Source organism: Acomys russatus, chromosome 2 (assembly GCF_903995435.1).
Source record: "Acomys russatus chromosome 2, mAcoRus1.1, whole genome shotgun sequence".
In the NCBI taxonomy this organism is placed as follows: domain Eukaryota; kingdom Metazoa; phylum Chordata; class Mammalia; order Rodentia; family Muridae; genus Acomys; species Acomys russatus.
This window is the reverse complement of record NC_067138.1, coordinates 53,880,158-53,893,959: the sequence shown is the minus strand read 5'-3', so window position 1 is coordinate 53,893,959 and position 13,802 is coordinate 53,880,158.

The following is a 13,802-nucleotide window of genomic DNA, read 5'->3' as shown; positions in this document are numbered from 1 at the left end:
GTTAATAGAGCTACATTTTCAAAAGATTATTCCTTGATAAAGGTTTGCCTCTATCTATGCTATCAGAAGCATGGACTCTATATGCCCCTCACTGGCACCTACCCCAGCCAGTGATGTAAGAGGCCCTTGGAGCATGGAAGGGCTGTGGTAGTTACCTGGGCCTCTCACCCTTCTCTTTAGACCGGGCAGCCCCTTCAGCCCCTGACTCGTGTCTAGTTACCTCAGGTCATTCAGTCACAGAGCTTGCAGAAAGCTGGCCTTTGAAAGCTGAGGGTGGTTGTCTCATCTGATCTAGCATGCATTCTCTCCTGTCCCCTCCCCTCCCCTCCTCACCCAGGGCTGCACATGGCCTTTCCTTGCTTGTCATCCTCTGCTCCTACTTTCTTGACTTCTGAGAGTCATCTTCCTGTAGCACAGATACCCAGTTGCACATATCCTTCAAGTAAATGTTACTGATTCTGCTGATTCTTGGCATTTATATTTATAAAGCTGATTCTCCTTAACCTTTGTTTGTTTCTTGTTTTTGTATGTGACACTGTAGCTAAACGCAGAGCCTTCTGTGTGCTAGAAAAGTGTGCTACCACTAAGCAAGCCCCCTTCTGCTTCAGTTTTGCACATATTCCCTATTAAAAGTCTTTTTATTATTAATTTTATACTTTAGAAATTATAAACCGTATAATAATTTTAGAATTACTAAAAAGCTGAAATAATAATAAAACCAGTTCTCATAGATCTTTCACTCGAATTCTCCAATAGTTGCTATCTCCCCACATTTGTTTTATCATTTCCTGTGTGTGTGTGTGTGTGTGTGTGTGTGTGTGTGTGTGTGTGTGTGTGTGTGTGTGTGTTTGGGGGGTTATATATGTGGGTGTGTGGGTGTGTGTACATTTGTCTCAGCTATTTCCAAGTAAGGTATAGCATGCTTTCCCCTTTGCCCTAACATATTTCAGGATGTAATCTCACTCCAGCAGCACTGCTTTTCAGTGCTGAAGAAAGAAAACACAGATAAGGAAAAAAGAAGGTAGTTAAATTCCATCTGGGAATCTCACCACCCAGAAATAAGCATCTTGCTCCACAGTCTTCCAGTTCTGTTCAACGCATATATTCAACTTCTTAAAATACAAATGTGCAGTTTTCCATAGAGTCCCGAGCCACGCTGTGAGAGGCAGGCTAGTACGGCGGTAGACTTGCCTGGGTACAGATCTGGGGTGGGGTGCTTTTTCTTCCTGCAGCTTCTATATCTAACCACTGTAAGCAAGGCAGCTGAGAACAACAAGATTTGTTTTTCCATAGTACATGAGTCAGGAGTCTGATACCAAAGTGTTGACGGGTCAGTAATTTCTGAAGGCCCTCGGGGAGAATCTGTGCCATGCTGCTCTCTGGCATCCCATGGCTTTCAGACAAGGACTCCATTAGCTGCTTCCCAGCCACACTTAACCCCAAATCACACCAGCCGTTGGTCACACACCACTGTAGGTCAAGAGCGACACCTTCTCCGAATCACATTTGCAAAGACTGTCTTTCCAAATGAGGCTATGCCCTGATGTCCAAGGTGCACATGAAGGGAGGTGTCACTGTTCCTGCAGGCGCTACACTTCCTGAGTTTAACTTCCTGGCCTCTTTTATTTTTGAGGATTAAATGTAATACACAGAAAAAGGGGGTATCCAATCATTCTTGCTATTGATTATAGCAAGAATATGGTTATAACAGAGTTTGTTCAACCAAAAACCTATTATATATGAGGGTTCTTTATATGTTCTATTAGGTGTGTGTCTGTCTAATAAAAATCTGTTGCAGTTTCTGAAAATTGTACAAGATTATTCCTTACTATAAGTGTTTAAGTGTGATTTCCAAAATTCTAAAAGTTTTTATTTGAGAAGTTTCTTTCTTCCGGGCTGCTTTTATTGCTCATTCTGCAGTCTTCAGACTGTTGGCTTTTGGCTGTTGTGTGTGCTTTGTGTGTTGGGAGCTTGGTCTCCAATGTGATGATGGGAGCTGTAAGTGGTGGGGTCTAGTGAAAAACCCTAACATCCCCAAGCCGTGCCCTCGGACCAGGTGAAAGCAGTTCTCCTGGGACTCTTTGCAAGTCCCCTAGAGGGCTGTTATCTAGGATGAAGGTGTCCCTTATGGGAGAGCCCTTGTCTGGCATGTATCTAGGCCTCTTGATAAATCCCCAGGACCACTAAAATAACAAAATTTAGGCAAAATTGGGAGTGTTGGTTTTAATAACTAGAGCTGAGCTACATTCATCACCTGGGCCTCCAGGTTTGAGATGTGTCCTGTGATGGGGAGAGGGGGGCGCGCGTGAAGGAGAAGGGGATGCTTTTTATCACACATGTGGTCTGTGCTATGCAGTTTGGACTTTAGTTTCCAACATGATGACATAATGAGTCTCTAGTTTATAGGTACCTGTCTCAGGTGTTTTGTTATGGCACAAAAAGTTGACCAACACAGGGCCCATTGTTCATCCAAATTACCGTCCTTGGAAACACACTCTTCTAAAGGACTGAAGTTGATACCACTCCCTGGGTAATCTTTCTCCTAGCGGTAATTCACATGGCAGACACACAGTAAGCTGGGAGAAGCACAGCAGTGTGCTATGGGAGTGGCACGGGGGCCAGTGGAGAGGTGCTCACCTAAAAGCAAATCCCTGCTTCTCTAAAGCAGTGGGGAACACTTGGGTCCACAGTAACTCTGTGACAATGCTATTAGGGCACTGCTCAGCAATCAAAACCAGTGTGTCCACGTCCCTCTGCTCCTATAGAGGGACCTGAAAGGAATCAACGGGCTTCAGACTCAGTGTTCAAGTGATTCCAAGAGGCACTTCTGGGGCCTTCAGGAGAAGGAAGCCCCTCCTTCTAACTGCACAGCTGAGGTGGGATAAACAGAAAAGGCAAAGCTAGGTGTGACCGCACACAGCTGGAACTCTAGCTCTCCAGCAATATTGGCGGGAAGATCACTGCCGCTTTGGATCATCCTGGTCTATATAGTGGTTCCAGGCTATCCAGAGCTACATAATCACGCACACACACACACACACACACACACACACACAACACACACAAGCCACAGTGTTCCCTGCAATGGCAAGAAGATATTGGTTTCTAGTGTTAACATGCTTCTCAGTACAGCACTGTTACAGGGCAGAGGCTCACACAAACATACCACCAAGGCAGACCAAGCATGCTGACAAACTCCCAGGCCCACCAGGTATGTGGCAGTTCAGAGTCCTAGAACAAACCTGAGCCTTTACTCGGCTGCCTCTGACCACTACCGAGGTAGAGAAGGTCCCCAGGGCTGGCGACCACGGTGGTGTTTTTGAGACTTTGTGAAGGTTGGAGCAGGCAAAGCAACCAAAACGGCCCCCACACTTACACACTGAGCCTGTGTTCCACTTCCCACACAAACTGGTTTTCTTTCATTCTTGTTTAAAATGGTTTAAAAAGGACATGAGTTTGGGGCAAGTAGGCCATCTTTAGTCTAGTCTGCATTCAGTTCTGCAGAGAGCTTGGGAACTTTTGTTTTGGTGCTTGAGTGCTGTGGGTTTGCATCTTTGGAGTTAAAGTTTTGACTTTTAGCATGAAATGAGTTTCAAAATAAAACTCATCCAGATATCAAAATCGCGCCCACGGTTTAATTTTTGAAGATGAGGGAGGCTGTCTGAGCGCATAGGTTTTGTCTATTCTTCAGGACCGAATCCTGGAAGCTGCTGAGTCAACTGCTGCCAGGAAAGTGTGGCCTCAGCCAGGCAGGAGAGCCAAGCAGCCTTGCTATGAATGCGCTGCTCTCACCCTTCCCTGTTCCCGCACAGAATCTCACTGGGAGTTACTTTTAAAGCATCTATTAGGTACAGACATTCAGTAAGCCGCCGCTCTGTGCAGATTGGCTGTTTTGTTTTGCTGCTGTAATGAGCTCTACCTGTGGCTCTAAGCACAATACATTCCCATATTATCCTAGATCCCTAGAAGATAGAAGTTCAAGAGAGCCATGCTGGACACCACGGAGGTGTGCAAGAGAGTATGTTCCTCCTCGAGGCTCTGAGGAGAGTGTTTGCTCGCTTCTCTAGCTTTCACAGGCTGCCCCAGCTTTGGCCTGGCCTCACGTGTCTCGGTGCTCCTGCCTCCCTTTGTGATCACTCAGGTTCCTTAGACAACCCATGGAATCTCCCCATCGCGGGATCCTAACTTTATCACACTGGCCGTGTATGGTGACACATTCACAGATTCCATGGGGTGGGTGGGATTTAGACACTTTTGAGAGGGCCTGTGCGTTCAGTTTGTGGCAAGTTATAAAAGCAGAGAGTCGGGGTGCCTCACTGACCTCAGTAGAACTTGATTAAAACATAAAGCAGGAGCTGGGCATGGTGGCTCATGCCTGTAATCCCAGCAATTGGGGAGGCAGAGAAGCAGGCAGATCTCCATGAGTTCGAGGCCAGCCTGGTCCACAAAGCGAGTCCAGGACAGCCAAGGCTACACAGAGAGACCCTGTCTTGAAAAACAAACCAACCAACCAACCGACCAACCAACCAACCAAGGAAAACAAAACAGAAACCCATAAAGCATGAATGGAAGAAAGTGGTCACACCTGACCTCACAGTTTAGTTAATCGGGTGTTTATTGAACATCCCTCTTCCCCCAAAGATGTGGGGCAGACTGGAGGTGCACTGTCTGCTGAGTCCTCAAGGACATCTTGGGAACTCTAAAGGTCAGCCTCAGATACCCAGGACCCCAGCAACTCCTCTATTTGCGCTTGGACTTTCACTGTCTTCTCTGGCATTCCCCCTGGCAAATGTAACTAATTATAGTTAGGCCCATTTGTTTCTGGCTTTTTTCCTCTGCCAGGTGCTGTTCTGATGTGCTAAGGGTCTCTGTGAAAATCATTAGACGGAGGGGGATGCCTGTAGAACCTACCTGTTCTCACCCTGCCCTGAGTCAAGAGGTGCTCAGCTGGTTCCCAGCCGTCACAACCACAACCAGGGAGCAGGCTAAATGGAGTTCCTGCTCTGGCCTGGGACCAAGAGCTGCGCCTCAGTGCTAAGGGTAGGCGTGTATTTCCAAACAGCACTGAGGTGCCTGTCCTACCAGAACTCTCTGTCAGCTGGTTATAGAACCCCCTGTTTGTGCACCAGCACCCCAAAACTGGGCTTCTGTGCACTGGTCCAAGATGACTCCAGTGACTTAGAGGGCACCATGGGACCAATGGTCTCTCTCTGTGTGGCCTGTGGGTTTCAAGGGATGGACATTTGTGGTTCTTCTGAGGAGCCTATCAGCTGCCTCCTGTTCACCTCTGCCTGGCCTGGGGCAGCTTACATTCTCTCCTTTTCTGCTTCCCTCTCCTTCCCACCCCCACCCCCCTCTTTGCATTCAGAAACCCCATTGTCTGTTTTGTTTACAAAGATGCTAGTCAGCCTGCAGGAAGAAGAAATTACTGGAAGGCAGAGAGGAGAGAGCCCCTCGAGTCTGCAGCAGCCATGGAGGGAGGACAGAGATAGGTCCTAGATGGTGGGCGACAGACCTTGTCTGCAAGAAGGTCATTTAAAAATGCAAAGCGGGTGCACGCCTTTAATCCCAGCACTTGGGAGGTGGAGGCAGGTGGATTGCTGTGAGTTCGAGGCCAGCCTGGTCTACAAAGAGTGTCCAGCACAGCCAAGGCTAACACAGAGAGACCATGTCTTGGGGTGGGGGTGGGTGGGGGTGGGGTGGGGTGGGGGTGGGGTGGGGGTGGGTGGGGGTGGGGTGGGGTGGGGGTGGGGGTGGGGTGGGGGGTGAGGTGGGGGTGGGGGTGGGGTGGGTGGGGGTGGGGTGGGGGTAGGGAAGGCAATGTGTGCCTGAGATTTGCAAGCCTCCTTTAAAAAATAACAGGTTCTGTCAAGCCTCCCAGGCTCTGGAGACTGATGGGACAGCTCAGAGAGAGATGTCTTCTGTCCTGGGCTCACAAACTCGGTGGGTTCCAGTGCGGTCTGAAGACTCTGCCATCACAAAGCCTCCTGCTTGGCTAACCGGTAACATGCTGAGCATGTGTCTGTGTGCCCTTTCTGTGGAGGATATTGGAAAAACCAAGTGCCAAGTCCACATGCTTGCTTTCATTTCATCCCACATGGGTTTAGAACAGGTTATTTCACTCCAAATATTTCTAGAAGCATTTTAAAACTGGAATCTTTTAATGATAACTCATTTCGGATGTTGGCAGCTGAGTACTTTACAGTGTGCGTACACAGGCACACATACACTTTGATGAGCACCCCCACATACACCTTCACATGTGTACACTCACACATCCCTCCACATACACACACACACACACACACACACACACACAGAGTCCAACATTTGTAGTCTCAAAAAGTCAATGAGAGTGAGCTATGATGACCACTAGATGGCAGTCTACAAGCCACTCACAGACACCCCTGTGCAGATTCAGAGACAACTCAGGGGTAAGATTCCTGCACCTTCCCCCCCACCCCCGTAAAATTAGAAAAGAAAAAAAAAAAAAAAGAAAAGAAAACTAAAAAAATGAAGAAAGGAAAGGAAAAGAAAGGGAAAAAGACAAGAAAGGAGGCTGGGAACGCAGCTGGTACAGTACTTGCCTAGAATGCTCCGAGCCCTGCTTTGATGCCTGGGACCATATAAACCAAGTCCTTTGCTGCAATCCCAGCACTAAGGAGGTGAAGGCTAAAGGATCGGGAGGTGGGGGTGGGTGGGAAGGGGTTAGAAGAGAGGGGAGGAAAAGATCAACCTACACTTGCCAAATGCATGCTTTTCCCGGGAATGGCATTAGACATTAAACAAGCTTACAGGTACATTGAGAAGTACTTAACTCATGAACGACACAGCCTCAGAGGAAGGGGTGTGTTTCTAAATCCCTCAGTTCTCTCTCCTCATTTTGATACAGATGAGCGAAAGCAAGTCGTGAGCAAACACTTGGGAACTAAACCTAGAGGAGGATTTGCAATTTTGGAGTCTGCATTTCCACCAGTGGGATTTGCATCTGCAGGCTTGTGCTAGGTGAACTCCAAAGCGATTCTAAGACTGAAGCAAGCACGGCTCGATGCAGAGGCACCGCGAGCAAGGAGTGCCACTCCCCGGAGGAGAGCCAGAGTTGACAGAACTAAGCGCAGAGCCCAGGGGTTCTCAGCCTCTCTCTTCATCTGGTGCACAGCACAGCACCCCATCTCCCCCGCTTTGGTTGGGATCAGAGTGCAGCCTTTGCTGAGTTGTTTTGGTCTTCAGGATGGGCTCATCTGGCCAAACTTCCTATGGGCCAGGCCACTCGATGTCTAGAAGGCTCCAGTCTGATAGATGTGGCTAGGCTTGAGTGCATTTGACCTCCACCAAAGCATTCTGAACCAGAATCCAGGGATAGGTCGGCACAAGGGTCAGGAATCTGTCACAGGATGTCTTAACTATGTATGCACCACCGAGACAAACAGCAGTTTTCAATCAGGCAGGCGTGGTTTCACATTCTAGTGCTTGGAAGAAGCTGCCGCTGAATGAATGAAGTAGCCTTCATAGTGAGCTCAGCACAGCACTTACTGTTTATCTAGTAGGTGCTAACTAATTATAACCCTGCACAGGGGACTCCCCGAGAGCAGGCAGGCTCAGTTGCCCTCGGGCGCTTTTCTCTGGGATGAGGACTTTGAGGGTCCAGTTGGGGGGAAATTTTTATCCTATCAAGAGACGGCTCACTGATGAGGAGTACTCGCTACTCTTCAAGGGAATTCTATTCCTCCAAAAGCTTCTACTTTAGTTTCCAGCACCCATGCCCACTGCTCAAAACCGCCTGTAACTCCGACTCTAGAGAACCTAATGTCCTTTTTTGGTACCCATGGGCACACACACCAGTGGCATACCTATACATAAGCACATACATTTTGAAAATGGCTCCCAGTAAATTGCCTGCTTCTGAATCTCAGAGCCACAACGGGGACATGGTTAGGACGATAGTGACCTGGATGGATCACACCTGTCCAGAGGGCCATAAGTCAAGGTTTTCTCTCAAGTCACTTTTCTCTCAAGTCAATTTCCCAGAAGGCTCCGCGGTGGTATCTCCCCAGCAAAACAACAAAGCATCTGGAGAGGCTGAAAGTGCGGAGGAAACACCAGGTGGCCAGAAACATCAAATCCAACACCAGTAATCTGAAGTTATGGAAGATAAAAAAGAAACAAAAACACAAAGCCGGCTGTCACCACCCTGTCAATAAAAGGCATTTGGAAGTCTGTGCTTGTACTGCCATCTAGTGGCTAGAGAAGGCAAGGCTGGAGCCCGTAACGTCCTGGGCCATGCTGTGGGAAGAAATTTCAAGAGGCACCGTCTTGCTCCTGAAGGATTTATGGATAGGCGTATTATCGAAGGCCTTTAATGATCATTCTCTAATTTTGTGTCATAATGTCCCCAAATCTCTGACAGGTTTTTGAGAGTTAGAGAAGAGGGCAGCATACGCATCGGGTGGCTCGATTGGTACCTTGGTGGCATTGTCCTCGGAGAGGTAGTGAAAGCCTGTTTTCTTTTAGAGCAAGCAGATCCCAGAAGCAACGGTGGATGGTAGGTACCTCAGCAGCGCAGTGCTGGCCTACAGTGAAGGAGACTGGGCTGTGGGGCCGAAGATATGGTCATTCATTGTCCCATGTAACATTCTTGTGTCCTCAGCCCTGTATTCTTTAACTTCCAAATGTGTGCCCCTTGCTTTCCTAACAACCACATGAGCTAGGCTCCACACTCCTGAGGCCTGGTGTTAATGGTCTATAACTTATAATTATATTTACTGATTTAAAACAATTTAAGCCTGAGGCCATCTAAAATGGCTCTTTGGTAAAGTACTTGTTCTGCAAGCCTGATACCTGAGTTTGATCCCTAGAAGGAGAGGAGAGAATAAACTCATCAAGTTGTCCTCTGGTGTTCTCTTTCTCTCCCTCTCCTTTCCTTCCTCGCCCCCCCCCCTTCTGCCCCCGACATACATACACACATATACAATTGAGGCATTACTTTGAGAAAGCCAAGTATAACACTATGTCACTGTAGCCCAGCACGAGGGAGGCAGAGATGTGAGGATCCTCCGGGCTTGCTGTCCAGCCAGTCTAGCTGAGCTGGTGAATTCCAGGTTTTGTACAGAGACTGTGTCTCAGAAAACGAGATGGAGCTGGGACAATGGCTCCGTGCTCGCTGCTCACGCAGGAGGATCTGAATTCGGACCCTCAGAACCTACATAAAGGCCAGACCCTCAGGGCTGCTAGGCAATCCAGCTGAAATGACAAGGTCCAGGCTCATTAAGATATATATGTGTGTGTGTGTGTGTGTGTGTGTGTGTGTGTGTGTAGATATAGATAACAGATATTTTTAAAAGTGTGCTGGAAAGCAATGGAAGATGATACATGACACTAGCTTTTGGGCTCTACACGTGGAGGGTTGGGACAGCACATCTCTTCACAACACATGCTCTTACAAAAATGAAAACAAAAGTGACAGTCTCTGAGGGACAATGCCTGGGGCTGACCTCTGGCCTCAAAGGGAATTTGCACACTTGCACACATGTGTGCATACATCTGCACACAAACACAGACCACATACAAAATGAGGATTCGTACTGAATTTAGTCCCCTGAAGCCATATATGAGAATCATTACAATTTTGTGGGTGCATTAGTTTGCTTTCTAAGAGCTGTGACACATGCTATGGCCAAAAACAACACGGGGAGCAACGTTTCTTTCACCTTCCACTTCCAGGTCACAACCCATCACTGACGGAAGTCTGGGCTGGAACTCATGCAGCACAAAATTTTTAAAGCAAGGGGGTCCTTGGTCCCCTTTCCTAGTATCTAAAACAGAACTACAAGTGAAGCCCAGCCTTCCAAACTGGAAATCTGTGCACTGCTCCCACTTCCCACAAGATGTGCCCACCCCACTCCACCACATCCCCTCCTCACCCCACTGGAAGACAGGCCCCTTCGAATGCCCAGGCACAGGCTTCTCAGTGGTGTGCTAGTGCACAGTGGCACACATTATTAGCTGGGACCCATGGCGCCAGGTTGTCCAGTGTGGAGAGCCAGGGGAGTAACAGTGTACAGGGCCCACTGTTGTCTAGCATATGGACCAGGTGAGCCCAGGAGGGCTGCCTGTTTTATACTCAAATCTTTGTTCCTAGAGACCGGACCAGATAGAGCAGAAACTCTACTACACCAGAGGAAATAGACAGAGCAGTGATCACAGAAGGTGTGGGGTACCAAGAAATGGACCATCATGTCCACTAGAAAACCTTCAGGAGATGTCTGTTTTCTTTATGCTCTATTACTGGAAGGCTTGACATTGTTCTGGAGATGTCAAACTCTGCCTTAGTTCCTGGGCTACTTAGCAATTTTACTTGTTTGTTTGTTTGTTTGTTTGTTTGTTTGTTTATTGCCAACTTGACACAAGCTAAAGTGATCTGGAAAGATGGGAGCCTTAACTGAGCAATAACTCCATCAGACCGGCCTTTGGGCAAGGCTATGGGGCATCTTCTTGATTGACAATTGAAGTGTGAGGGCCCGGGTCACTGTGCTGGGCGGGGGATGGGGGGTGGGGAGGGTACCTTCCCTGGGCCATGGGGAACAAGAGAGGAAGCATGGCTCCTCCATGGCCTCTTTGGTTTTTGCCTTAGTTGTGCCCTCACTTTCCTCAGTGGAGGACTCCAGCCTGTAAGATGAAATAAACCCTTTCCTTCTCAAGCGGCTTTTGGTCATGGTGTTTTCTCATGGCAACAGAAACCCTAACCAAGACAGTTCCCGTTGTAATCTATTGGTACCAAACTGAAGGAGCGATAAACATGTTTTTTTGTTTAGATCACAAGTCGGGGATGAGAAAAGGACTTGTGAGAGAGCAGGTGATGCTTATCCCCTTAGAAATTGAGCCACCATGTGGGGAAGATTGGTTGTTAACCAGCTGAAAAACATCCTTGAACAAATTCTGAGAGGAGGTATAAATGTGAGCCAAAAACAAGAGGCGGGGCCTTTGGAGACTGGGGATCATTTTGGCTGTTCGTGGCTCCACTTGAGATGCTCCTGGAGAGAAACACTTAAGGGGAGGCTTCCGAGTGCCGGGCTCCTGCTGAGGTTCTGGATTCTGGTTGCTCCAGGTTCCAGCAGAAGAAATCCTGCTGATTACGCCAGGAGAATTGCTCCTCGGAACTGATATCCTTATGGTTTCATGATCGTATCCTTTAATCTTCGTTTCCTGTTGTTTAGGGTTAGTCGTGTTATAAGTGAGGTACTCTTGGTTAATAAGTTCGTAATGAAATATATTTGTTAAGAAAATTGAGCCTACACTGAACTTCAAACTAATGTGCAACATGGGCTAAGGTTTCCATCTTGTTTCTGTTAGCTGCCGGCGGGGGGCGGGGGGGTGTTGTAGGTGGAGCAGACGCAGGAAAACAGCTCAGGGACCTTGGCATAACCATCAGGGTCTTTAACCCTGAGCACCCCCGCTTACCATCAGCACCCTCAGGTGAGAAACAGGATTTCCAGTATCGAGGTTTACTGAAAAAGATGTGACCTGCCCCGGGCTGGAGGCGTTTAAATAGTTGATGGATCCACCTAATATCCCTGTGTGAAGATGATCTAGTCACAGCCTCTGTGGTTTTGTGAGGCAGCAAAGAATAGTTTAATGCTTCAATTAGCTCCTTGAGGAGAGACGTGGTGCTTGAGATATGCCAAATAAGCAGCAGGAAGCCTCTGTGGGAGAAAAGGAGTCAGCGACTTCTGCTGAAGACACCGCTTCCTGCAGAGCCAGATGTGGTCTGCATTTTCTTACTGCCTTTTCCCAATGGCAGTGCTCAGGGGGGATAAACTTTACTTAACCTAATTAATTTTAATCACAGCTTTCAAATCTCATACTGTGAAAAGAATTACAAATTGGAATACATTAATAGAAGCCATAGTTTATGCTGCAAGCTAATCATGAAATGTGCATTTACATTTTCTGCATGAGTTTGCAATTATCATTAAAATAAAAATCTCTTATGTCCTTTTAAATTACCAAAATGTGAACAGCAGATTGAGCAAGCTCGGGTGTGTGTGTCTGTGTGTGTGTGTGTGTGTGTGTGTGTGTGTGTGTGTGTGTGTGTGTGTACTAAATTACTAGAAGAATGTCTAAATTTCCAAGAAGTAGATATCTGCTTCCATGTGCGTTACTGTGAGAGATGATTGACAGTCCTCTGCTCCAGGGGATCTCTGCTTTTAAATAACCTTTAAAACTGATGTTGCCAAAATTTTGCCTGCTCTAGCAAGTAGTCCTCTGAGTTTGGCCCATGTTTAGTCCATATATATTTTTTCATTCTCTCCCCTCAATAATACCATACGCATGTAATTTGGGTTTGGGATTCCGTGTAAAGTTCTGCATTATCAATACAAGAAAAAATAATAATCTAACTGGCTCCTCAAAGGATTAGGGACAGTTTAAAGGAAATACAAACAAAATTTTAATTAAAATAATAGTTTAGGGGTTGGGTGGTGGTGGTACTAGCCTTTAATCCTAGCACTTGGGAGGTAGAGGCAGGCAATGTGAGTTCGAGGCCAGCCCGGTCTGCATAGTGAGTTCCAGGGCAGCCAGGGAGGCACAGAGAAATCTTCCTGAAAACACAAACAAAACAAACAAATTGATGGCTGGAAATATAGCTTAGTTGGCAAGTGTGGGCCTAACATGCACAAAGAGCAATGGATTTGGTCCCCAGCAGCACATGAAACTGGCTGTGATGGCACATACCTGTTATCAAAGCACTAGGGAGGAGGCCCAGAAGTTCGAGGTCATCCTCAGCTATATAGTGAGTTGAAAGCCAGCCTGAGCTACGTGCGACCTGGCCTCAAGAAAACAATTAGTTCCCAAATTGGCCTGGAAGAGCAACACAGCTGCAGAGTGATGCTCAGGGTCCCGAGCCTGTGTGTTTGCTTCTATCCTCCCAACACACAAGCTAAGTCCTCAGAGGAGTGGTGCTGGGATTACAACACACTGCGACTGTCCCAGCTTCACAGAAAGGAGACCTAGAGAGTTGCCATGACCCACAGAGCTTGGGTCTAGAAACCTGACTAGGGTGGTGAGGAAGTGAAAAAAAGAACAGAAAAGCTGGCCAGGTGGATTCTGTGTGCTCTGATGGGGTGTCATAAACTGCTGCAGCAACCAGGAAGCGGCCTGTTCATTTCTGTTCAGCATAGGGGGAAGGCCACCTCCACCCCACCTCCCTGCTCCTCTCAGTAGGGGGTTTTTACAGGGGAGCAGTCTGCTCACAAGGAGAAAGCTGCTGTTGCTAGTTTTGCACTCACTGATCAATCATAAACACTTGTACACACTGTTAACACTTGCACTCAGACCAGAGGAAGGCTTTGCCTATTTCTCAGGGGTCCCAGGCCTTGATCTTTGACACGGCTGCAGCCACATCAGACAATACACATCCACTCAGGGCTGCCTCTGTGCCCCACAGTGAGAGTGTGTTAGGATTCTGATTCAGTTTGCCTACTTGTGATGCCATTGCTTACCTGCTAAGGAGGTGTGGCCCTGTCCAGGGCCATATAAAAGACAGACCCTCTGCATGTTCTGTCTCTCCACTCTTTTTTTCCTCTCTCTCTACCCCCTTCTCTCTTTCTCTGTCTCTCTGGGGTACCCCTGCCCACTTTTCTTCTCCCCCTATGCTCATTTAATAAACTCTACAACATTATATCTGCTGCATGGTACCTTCAATCTACCATTGCTTTAATTTTTATATATAACAGAGTGGTTGTAAACCAGTAGGATTTTCAACTATGGTCTTAGGTTCTGACCTGCATGTTTTGTTGTTTTGTTTT